Here is a 12,213-nt window from a genome sequence, read left to right as displayed (position 1 = left end):
GTCACCCACACCTCCTATATCCTCTTTCCTCCACAGATGAGGATGCTTGATGCTGTGAGCGCTCTTGACCCCGCTAAAACGAACGTGGTCCACTGCAAGGAGAAGTTTCAGGTCGGCAAACGTTTGAGCAGCTGGACATGAACCTGTAGGAGCTGCTGGAACAACAGCATAGACAACCGCTGACTCTGAGCGAGTTTCGGCCCATAGCCCACCAGGTAAAGATGGTGTGGCTCTTTAATCAATGTATCATAGTGGTAACATACCTGTATATCTTCTAGATCTGTTACTAACGCTTTACATTCTGCAGTTGCTGACAGCTTTTGATGCACTAAAAAGCTTTGGGGTGGTCCACCAGACCTCAAACCAGATGTGATGCTGGTGAACCACAAATCAAGAGTTATTGATTTTGGTTGGTCTCTCATGACCTCACAGGACACATATGAACTCCCAGCTCCTTGGTTACAGGTAGGTTCAATGTGCTAACCTCATCTTTGAACATGTGTGCACTTGTGTGTTTCTGTTGTAAATGATCCAGCAGAAATGATGTCATGCAGTCTTCAGTACATGTTTGGCTCGTTTGGTTCTTGTTTTTAGGCCTCCCTGTCCCAGAGGCCATCAATATGTGGGATGTTGGATGCATGCTTTTTTTCCTCTACCTCCCCAACAACTCATTTGCAATCGACTGCGAGTACCAGGAAGTAAGTATTCAAATATGTGTACATTTAAATGTTAAATACTGCCACAAAATCTTGTCTAAATCCAATAGGAGAATTAATGTTGGATGTCGGCTGGGGAAGAGCCCAGGGTGGAGGAGGCTTCAGCCATACCACTGTTAGATGACACAGACTCAGCTGCTCCTCACTCCAGTGACAGGGTTGAAGTCCTGGATCCCCCATGTGATGGGACTGCAGCTGCAGACATTGATGCTGCTGGCTCAACTTCAGAGGAATCAGCTGAGAGCCACCACGTACCTGATCCAGCTCAAGAGATACAGATCTTTGAAGAAACTCATCCTGCCAGAGTCAGCAGTCTGAAGAGGATGAGGATGTTTCTGGGCAGGGTTGTAAAGTGTGGAAAGAGAGTGTTCGGATACAAAGGAACCTGGACGATGGCACTCAATTTAAACAATTGTAAATAGTTTAAATGGTGTAAATGAAGTGTGAAGTTGCATTTTCATGTAGTTTTGTTTAACCAACTATTTTAACTCTATTTTTTTTTTAAAAAGGACAAATAAAATATCTAATACAATTACCCTCCAATGTGTTTGTTTCTAAACTGCCCCACATCATCAAGTAAACAGTGACACTATGTGCATCATTGCTATCTAGTGGCTTTGGTAAGGTACTCAAAGTACTAAAAGTTCATACAGTGAAAAAACAATCCTATAAACCTAGTGTCAGATGATACATAATAAATATAATAATTATTGATCGATTTATGTTTATGACCCACGTGTTGCAGGGTAGAACCAAAAATTGGGAGTATGTGTGTTTAGATGTCCACCAGTTGCATTACAGAGAAAACTGATCATTTTTTATAAATATTTCCTCTTAGTTTGTCCAATGAGCTGTAGATATCTGACTTATTATATGGGTTATATATGAATGTGATTTAGCCAATGTTCCCCCAAATATTATTTACATCATTCAACTGAATTAACTGACTTATTTGATCTAAAGCTCAGCGTAAGTTTGCAATCAAGTTTGTGAGTGTGTGTGTGTTTCTAATTTCATTCTAAAGTCAACCCTACAAAAAGTGGCCAATCCTACATAATAATATATATATGTTTTATTATATTAAATTGTTGATTAATGTATGTGTGTATTTAAGAAGTACTTAGTGCTGTATATGTGCCTGTACCACAGAATAAAAACAATAAATTTAATAATAATACACTGGTGTCTGTGTAAACTGGGATTGGCTCAAGGATCCAAGTATAATGAATCAAATATTGTAAACAAAGTTCCGTTGCTTTAGATATAGACCTTTCTATCCCAGGCTTTTATTATGACATTAATCTTTAGTCTTTGTTGAACTGTATGAAGATGAGAATTTTTATGCATTCTCAAAACACTAGATTTTATTGTTCTTCCACTGTATACAGTATGCTTAGCATGATGTCATCATGTTGGCGCCTGTGTGTCAGTCTGTGTATCTATACGTTCTTCACAGCACTTAAAGTGTACTATTAATAATGTAGGTGATCATTTAGTGAGTATGAAGCAAACTTCCCTCAAGACACATACAATTGCCTATAAGTGTTCTTATTATTTTTAAATCTAGTTTGAACAAAATAATATATATTGTTTAATCATAGTTTCCACCTGCAGATTTATTCAGTGGCCACCTCCTTTCAGGGTGACATTGAAAGATCCAGATTTTTAATTGAGTAACACTTTTGCTTTACTTAGAACCACCAGTTCTGTATTGTAGATGCTGCAGTCACGTGCTACATATGATGGGTTACTTTATTGATGGGTTCACAGTTCCTTTATCAGACACTTCTTTATTATGTCACCCTAGACATATTTTTTAAGAGGTTAAATATGCACAAATGTATAGACTTTTTTAACATTTTATAATTTCTTTCACACCACCTCAGTCAGTAGTATAAACACTGTGTCAAGTACTGCTTATTTGTATATTATATGTGAAGGAGAATCACACAGCCAGCCTTGGCCTTTGCTGCATTTTCTCCACTTCTAATCACTCCATGTCTGATCCTCTGCACACTGTGCCGCAATCACTCCTTGCCTTGCCCTCCACTCTTCAAACACAAGAGCACTTGAAAAGCTGATTTCCTGCTCCTCAGGGGAAGCAGGTTTCTTTTGTCGACTGAGGAGCCAGGTCAAAACAATAATTGTTGGTGAATCGGGCCTGAAAATATACAGCGCTCATTTGATTTACATGTCATTTTCATAAGTCTGCTCTTCAGGCCTCCTTAACAGCTCACAGTGTAACATCGGGGGCTTTGATGAAAGCTTATGAGGGCAAATCAATTTAATTTCCTGGGTGTAAGTGTATCAAGTGTTTGTACATGTTTGTGTGAGAGAAGAAGAAAACGTACACCACAAACTTACACATGCATATTAATGTGTTATGTGACAGGGCAAGCTGCTTCCCCTGCTTAATGGGATTAGAGTCATTAACCAACTGTTTACTTAATGGGAGAGGACCTCTATATCCTGCTTTGTCTCCAGCTCTCTCCCTTTGTCTCTCACTCTCTCTCTCTCTTTCATTCTCCGCCATTTCTCTCTCTCCTTCTCTCTCCATCTCTCTGATCCCTAATCAGTGGGACAGCCTAGATGTGCCTTAGGGCTGAATACGAATGAGCGCAGCTGCCCAGTGCGGATTACAACCACACAGGCTTGTGCTCAATGTACAAATTCACACACACACATGCACACACAGAGAAAACAGTGCATGTAAACATAGGGGGCTATGCGTGGACATATGTCAATCACATGCATGCCCAGCACTTGCTGACACATGTATTTTCTGAGCATATTCCATACGATGAATGTTTTTCACACACGTACACACTGAGACAGACACACACACAAACGGTTCTGATCACATGCCTTTAACGTCCAGTAGCAGACATATGCTCAGACACACCCACTACTTTAAGTGTTGCTGTAACATGTGTGTATATGGCCTGTCAGGGGGGCATGAGCTTCAGCCATATGTCATCACCCATCAGCAAGTGACATTGTGGGACCAGCTCTGAGACGAATGTAGTCATGGATGAAGAATAAGACGCAGAAATTGACTTTCGCAGCAGTAATAATAAGATTTGGTTTTGTATACTGTTTGTCTATATCGTCACATAATACAATAATATTCATGATAATAAATCATTATAATTTTTTTTACTCTATTATCTCAATGTCTCCCCCTCTATAACTTGATCTGTTATCTTAACACAAACATTTCATTTGGAGATGATGATTTTGACACAGATGCATTGCTCAAAGGCATCTGAACAAAAGGTAATCAACAGAGGAAACATCAGTCTACTGATTCACCTTCCTTTAGACCAGACTGCTTCAGTAAACTTCAGGCTGCAGACCTGCAGAGATGTATAATACCATGCAGTGTGGTAAGGTACTGAGCTGTAAGTGTGATTACAGTGCTGTTAAAATGATCTGCTATAGAAAGGTTGGCCTGAGTTAGTAAATTAGAGCCCTGGCTCAGTGCACCCGCTGTGCTGGGTCAGTGATGAATGGCTGCTGTGGATCATTGGTAGTATCACAACCCCATCTAGTGGGAGACAGAGGTACAGCCAAACAAATGGAATTGGCAAGAGAGAGAGATTTTGATAATAAATAGAATATATAATAATTAAATTTCACCATGATCGTTCATGTTTAGGACGAGGACTGTTTCCCTTTAATATTGTATTCCTGCCGTATTTTCATCAGCTGGGACAGATTAGCATTGACATAAGGTTTCCAATCCAATATTTTAGTTGATATCAGTTTGGAATAAAGGAAAAAACACAAGATAACAAAATTTGTTTTCTATTGCATGTTGTGTGTGGTTATTTCAGATGATTAATTTAATTTCTCTCTCTGCACTAACATGGCCTCCAACTGCTTCATTTTGCTTTTACAGTCATTAAATACAAGCATCTAGAAAAAGTACCTGTGGGGTCTGACTGCAGTTTGTCCGGAGCACAGCTCCTGGGCGACAAGAATAACCTGAATAGCTATTGAAATGGCAATAAACGGATCGATTTACTGTGTGAACTGTACGCCAAGGTGACCCAGGGAACTCTGGGTAGACATGCAATCTTTGTTTTCTCTCTGTGATCGCTCAGTGATCTCCCTTTGACTGATATCGGGAGAAGAGTTCAACTGGAAGAAATCATTTAACAGTGCAAGGACGATCTTCTCCCTGAGCAGGCAGGGAGAAGACAACCACCTCTGTTTTCTACGTTTACTTCATCCTCCTCTTCATCAACTGTCCCAACTCTTTCTCTGTCTGGTGTTTTTGTTTGACCCTGAGCTTGTGGTGCCACGTCGATCTCACCCAAGGAACACGCACAAACACACCTACACACAAACACACCTACACACACATAGATTTGCTTTGGATGTTGGTCTTGAGCTGAAAAAGCAAAAGAAGAAAAAATGATGCACAGTTCAGAGGAGTAAGTGTTATTTGTTATCATTCATTTTTTGTGGCATCTCTCTCCACTTAACCAATGTCAGTGTCTTTTTATCAATCTGAACCATCCATCCATCCATCCATCCATCCTCCATCCATCCATCCATCCTCCATCCTCCATCCTCCATCCTCCATCCTCCATCCTCCATCCTCCAGCCCCTACTAAACATCTCTGTTGCAGATGCTGTTTGATAATTTCACTGAAACCTGACAAAATCTAAAATATTGCTCCACCATATTTTCAGTCCATCAGAGTTTGATGTAAATACATAAATGTGGTTTTGGTAATTGATGTAATGTGACCCAGTTCTGTTCTGCAAAGTTCAATAGTAGGATAACTGTCTTTTGGATAAAAGGATAATCCTCTTCTGTTTTAATAAATATTTGATTATATGACCATGATATGCACAATGATGGATCCATCTGGGATTTATATTGAAGTTAATACCTAAAAGAAAATACTGCCAAACTAATCTAAGGCAAAATGTAAGTTAACTAATTAACTACTAAGCTTAGCTCACTCCTTTCTGCCTTGTGATTTTCAGTGTAGAAAGTAGACACCATGCATATGTGGTGTGTGTGTGTGTGTGTGTGTGTCGTAGCTTGTACTACCACAGAAAGGGTATATGTCCATTATTGATGATGTCATTAAAATATGCACAAGGACAAAACAGGCAAAGCAGTGGAGGGTTGTGAGTGCTAATGCTATTTGTAAGTGTCTGTGTGTGTGTGTGTGTGTGTGTGTGTGTGTGTGTGTGTGTTTCTAAATGTATTCTAAAGTCAGTCCTACAAACCTAGTGCCAGAGTAGAAGCATATATTTGGAGTATGTGTGTGTTTAGAAGTTCCCCAGATGCATTACAGAGGATCACAGAGAAAACTGATCATCTTTTACAAATATTCCCTCTTAGTGAGTCCAGTGCACATAATATTTCTGACTTATCAAATAGGCTTTATATGGATGTTCTCCCAACTATCATTTACATTATTCAACTGAATTTGTATAATTAACTGACTTTTATTGATCTGAAGCTCAGTGTAAGTTTGCAATCAAGTGTGTGTGTGTGTGTGTGTGTGTGTGTGTGTGTGTGTGTTGTGGTGTTGGCCTAGAGCAGTGTGATTTAACAGCAACTGACAGGCAGGTTTGAGGCCTCTCTCTAGAGTCCTCAGAGTATGTGTGTGTGTGTGTGTGTCCTGCTCTAGTGGTGTGTGCTAATTGGAAGCTCAGCGGGACAGGCAGCAGGTCCTCTGTTGTGCTCATGTGCACATGTAGACTCATACAAATTCTCTCTCTCTCTCTCTCTCTCTCACACACACACAGACACACACACACACACACACACACACACACATACATACATACACACAAAACACACACAGAGCTCAACAGCAGTCAGGTCCGTTAGTCTTTCTACATTTAACATGAGTCCAGTCTGCAGCCTCTTCACTTATTCATCCCTCTCCACCTCTTCCTCGGCTATACCTCTCGCCTGCACTAACCTGAAACGACAGCTGCGCTGTGGCCAGTGGAGACCGGCCCGCCTCCCCTGTCTCACTGGACATCAGAGAGACACACACCACAGAGTAGAGGTGAGGAGAATAGAAGAGAAGAAAAGAAGAGAAGAGAAGAAGAGAAGGGAACAGAAGAAGAGAAGAGAAGAAGAGAAGGGAACAGAAGAAGAGAAGAGAAGAAGAGAAGGGAAAAGAGGAGAAGTGATCATTGGCTCACTATATCCTTTACTCACAGTCAGATAACCATATGATAACCCTCATGTATTATAAATAAAAGAAATACAAACTGATTCTTGAACATGTTCCTAATCTTCAACAGATGTTACATATAGCGAGGTCCGAATCCCTGGAGCTGGCAGAGAATCAGATTTTTGCTCAAGGACACTTCAGCAGATTTATACCTCACATGTTTGAAGAAGAACCAGATCATCTTGTTGGCCCTTTTGAAAAAGCAAATGATGATCTTTGGTGATTTTCCACCTGAGCTCCAATCAAACACATGTTAAGTGAATACAAACTGAATTAATTTTAATTTCATGTTTTTTGATGGAAGTACAGGTGTCACTTGAGTTGAAATAGAATAGCAGCATAATTTCACATCAAACCTGTGTCAAGTGTGTGTGTGTGTGTATGTGTGTGTGTGTGTGTGTGTGTGGTTGGGGGTTGGATGTCAGTTACTTTACAACATGTCTGACAGCCAGCATATGATCCTGAGACAGCGTGACAGCTGCCTTCACACCCCTCTCACCATATACACGAGTACACGCTCACACACATACATGCACGTGCACACCGAGTGACGGCTTTACCACACTGCGACAGACTTTCTACATCCACCTGCAGCCAACAGGCCCAAGGAGAGAGCGGTGGAAGGGGTGAGCATGAGACGGAGGTTGGGATCAAGAGTGTGACTGGAGGATAGACAGGAGACAGATACAGGGATGGACAAACACCAAAGGGCTGGTGGAAAGATGAGTGGATGTCAAAGGTCAGGAGGAGATTTAAAGGAAGCTGGAAGAGGGAGGAAGAGAAAAAAATGGCAGGAAGAAGAATAAGAGAGATGGTAGAAAGGCTAATAAAGTATTTGTCAACTACAATGATGGCCAGTCCTCATCACCATATTGAGATTGTTTTTTTATAACAAACCCATTTTAATGCAAACACAAAATCCTCCAATTCTGAATGAAAAGGAGCAGAAAGATGAATAATCTCATATAATCTGTCCTCTTTCACAGGACATCAATTAACAAAGCAAATAATTCAATAAAATCAAATATTAAAAAAGCAGCAGGCCAACACAGCTCCTCACATCCCTCCTAAGTAACAATTTATTTTAAACCATTCAAATCAGCTCACAGAATGATTCAATGATTTTTAAATGATTCATGAGATCAGACACATTTACACAGCAATGTTCTGAATATAACATTTCAATATTTAGATTTTGATTTATTTTAGTTTACAAAATCCTGTGATCATTATCAAGATCCACATCAGATTCCCCTCATTCATAGAGCATGCTACACTTTTTCATAATTTCTTCATTAAGACTCTAAATTGATCTTAATCCCGAAGCTGCAAAACAATAACATTTCACATCATCGCCTTCAAAACAAAACTTCTTCCTCTCTCGGCCGTCATCAGCTCAGCAAAAGTAGTTTTCACCCTCGCCCCCCCCCCCCCCAGGCCAGTTTTTCATATTTGATCCAGCCAACCCTCCACCCCCCTGAGGAAACACAGACCCTCTAACTGATAAGTGCCGAGGACTCGGGGGGTGTTGGGGGTGGCGGCTGAAGGATGGTGGGAGTGCTGTATCCATTGTGGAGGCGCCTTCATCGGAGCGCGATGGCAGGCAGCGTCCTCCTCACTGTGCCCTAATGCGAGGAGACGTGCCTGACATTCCACACCTCATAAATCAAAGGAGAAGTCTGGACTTCACAGATGTGTGAAGAACACACACACACACACACACAAACACACACACACACACACATACACACACACACACACACACACACACACACACACACAATAAGTGATGATAGGACGAGATAGAACAACTGAGAGAAAATGAGGCAGATTTCAGGAGAGTGAATTCTTTTCCCCATTAGTTTGCTCTGTAACATAACGTTGACCTATAGGAATTGTTTCCTGCGTGACATGGACGAGGGGCCTGTGTTGTTGACATCCACGTTGGCTTATTCATCCACTTGCTTGTTTGTTTACGTCTCGCTGGGCCCCTTCATTCACTCACTCTTCCAGAGTTGGCACAGGGACAATTTGTGGAATATAAAAACTCGGATTTGCGGATTTGATTTCTGGACGGACGGAAAAGTAAAGTCAACAACAGGCTCACACAAGAGGAAAAAAATCACCACTGTGAGGAGGCGAAATTTGGCTGAAAGAGGAGATTAATACATGGAAAGCGTCAGAGATGTGGGGGTTTGTTTTCTGCTTTTGTGCTGAAAACTGTGAAAATAAAATGTCCATAACATTTTCAACCCAAAATAAAGCTGCACTCCAGGAAAGATCTCTCACCTGCCGCCAGGACTCAAACCAGAAACTCTGTCAAAAGCTGCTTTCAGGACATAACACACCTGAAAACAGTCGCGAACATGAGCCGCTGCATTAACATGAATGTATTTTTCATATTTTCATATTCACGGAAACTGTTGGCAGGCCCTTGAAACAAAAGAAATAATAAACTTTATCTATATAACCCTTGTAAAATAAAAGGTAAAAAGAAAACAGTAAAAACACATCGACATCACATGAAAGTGAATCTATAAAAATGTGTTTTAAGTAGAGATTTAGAAGAAGTCACTGACTCTGCAAGACTAAACTCCTCAGGTAGACCGAGGAGCCGAGGGGCCCTGATGGCAGCTGCACGGTCACCTTTAGAATATGGCTCTCATTTCATTTTGTAGGATTGATTCTTACACACACACACACACACACACACACACACACACACACACACACACACACAAACACACAGCCTCTTGCTGTGTCCGAGGGCAGCCTCACCGTAGGCCTTTTCCCAAAGCAGAGGTGATGTGTCCTGGTCCACTAATGTCAACATCACAGCCGGGGTCGGAACGCTGTCAAACACACTAACACACAACCTTTTCCGGCTAACGCTAACACAGTGAGAGTGTGTGATTATGTGAATGCCCAAAATGCCAAGTGCTCCCCTGTCCCTTCTTAATATTTGAGAGAGTTCCTCTGTTGTGTCGCCGTGTCTTGCCTCAGGTAAACATGCACGTGCAACATGCAAGTATCCTTTGTTCAGTGTGTGTGATCTGTCCTTTGCAACTATTTCTCCTGGTGTCCAATCATGCTTCAAAGTATTGGGATATTTTCCCTGTATTTCACTGTGATTAGTTGTGACACATTATTAAGTGACGCTGGGCAAAAAAAAAATCAAGATATCATATCTAATACTGAATCCAGAGTTAATGTGCATCATTATTCTGCTTATTTCAAATGTGACTATTGTTAAACAGCAGATAACTCAGAGGTGCTTCCCAATAAAATACATTCATTCTTTTGGCAGATGCTTTTGTTCAAATCGACAATGAACTTTAATCATTAGTGAGCATATGTCTGCCCCTCAAATAAAAAAAAAACAGATTCCTGGATTTGCCCCTTTGTCCGGACCCGCTCCTAAATGTGTGTTTTTGTGGGCCAGGTCCCGTCCCACCAACAAGTTTCATGCAAGTCTGTTCTGCAGTTTAAGAGTAATCCTGCCGACCAACAAACAAAACGGGAAAATGATGATTCAAATATAGCAAATTTCTATTTTAGTAAAGATTTAAAAGCTTTTGTTGACACTAACTCACTCTTTTTTCCTTGTCTGCTTCACACGTTGTTGTGTGGAATGCTATTTTGATAAACATATTATTATTATTACATGTGCCAAGCGTGATCTGTCAAGACAGAACAGATCCCACACACACGCAGCAAATTAGTTAGAACACACATCAGGCACGGGAGATGGCATGCGGTGAAGGCGTGTAGGTGTTGGAGCATGAAGTGTTCTCCCTGCTCATACGAATATAATGATGTGGATATGACTGTATCAGCGTCACTGTGTGAGATCGTGCGCTGCCTGATCACAGGAGCAGTTGTTTTGTTGGTCCGCTCGACAAATCCCCGTATGACTCACACCTCGAGAAAGAGAGAGTCAAAGATAGATAGAAGGTAACAAGAGATAGATGGAGGTTGATAAACAGGAGGAGACAATGGATAGTGTGTTGTTTTGACTGCGCTGAGAGGGAAGTGAAGCCGACAGTGAGTTGGCCTACATTCATGTAGCTTCATATGTGAGGGGAAACAGAGAGACGGCCCTGTGTGTCTGTGTAATTATTCATCCTCAGATAGAGACAGAGTGAGTGTAATGTTGTTAGGTGTGTTTCTATGTGTACATATGATGTGGATATGTGAATGATGCAGGAGACTTTGACCTTATTAAAGAATTATACATAAATACCCAAATAGTATGTGTTGCCAAGAGTTAGTTCAAAGTGATGCATGGTTGAAAAGAAATAATGATCAATTAAATATAATTCAACTTTTTTGGATTCAAAGTGATGGATAAACATTTGAAATAGATTATGGTTTTAATAGAAAGCAAAGAGTATAGTTTATATAACCTCTTATAGTGTTTCTGCCTATAGCCTGATGTTCTTTTATAACTTTGCAATCTCTTGGACTGACTCTTGTGTGACCCACCTTTAGTATTTAAGACTGTGAGCCTGATCCTGCGTCAGTGTCTGTGTGAGTCCTTTGCCTCTGACCAGTGTGAGAAAAGGTTTTGGATAAATTGTTAATACAAAGCTTCTGTGACTCCAAATGGTTGTAGAACAAATGCAATTGACCAAACACTTGTATGAGAATATTACACCATATGATTATTTGTTACGGCACAGTGGTGCAGTGGTTAACAAGATGATAATGGGTTTGAACCTGTCGGCCGACCAGGACCAGTTTAAATCCTCCTACAGGTCCAACACATGCTGGGATTGGTCCCCCCCTGCCACCACAATCCTCAAAGGATAAGTGGTACAGATGCTGGATGAAAAATATTGGCGTTGAATAAAATCCAAATCAATTCAAAAGAACACATTAGTGCCAGCTTGTGTCAATGAAGGGGTATTTGAGTTCAACTGAAAGGGTGAGAGAGAGAGAGAGAGAGTGTGTGTGTGTGTGTGTGTGTGTGTGTGTGTGTGTGTGTGCATCAGCGTCTGGTGGGGACAATGTCACTCTCTTTTTTATCCAAGGTGACATATTTGATAACATTTTCGCTTTCAGACTTTAAAATATATCTCCACTGAATGTCCCACAAGACACATATACACACACACACACACACACACACACACACACATCCATGCACACGTTCACACAAACACATGCACACACAAACATATCACAGCACAGTTGTCTCTGGCATTTCAGTGATTTAGAGCGTCATCCCTGGTTGCCACCAGCGTGAAGCTGTGATCTTCACATATGACACCTCAGCTCAA

The 12,213-nt window shown here is 40.9% G+C and overlaps 1 long non-coding RNA gene across 1 annotated transcript; it reads left to right on the top strand.

Annotated features, from left to right (window-relative positions):
* Positions 1 to 34: 34 nt before the first annotated feature.
* LOC109632201 (uncharacterized) lies at positions 35 to 1,248 on the top strand. The gene is made up of 4 exons (XR_002202900.2): positions 35 to 215; positions 308 to 465; positions 595 to 698; positions 767 to 1,248. It is a non-coding gene; the product is annotated as an uncharacterized lncRNA (long non-coding RNA).
* Positions 1,249 to 12,213: the final 10,965 nt, after the last annotated feature.

This window comes from Paralichthys olivaceus, chromosome 14 (assembly GCF_024713975.1).
Source record: "Paralichthys olivaceus isolate ysfri-2021 chromosome 14, ASM2471397v2, whole genome shotgun sequence".
NCBI lineage: Eukaryota > Metazoa > Chordata > Actinopteri > Pleuronectiformes > Paralichthyidae > Paralichthys > Paralichthys olivaceus.
This window is presented reverse-complemented; position numbering and strand designations above follow the sequence as displayed.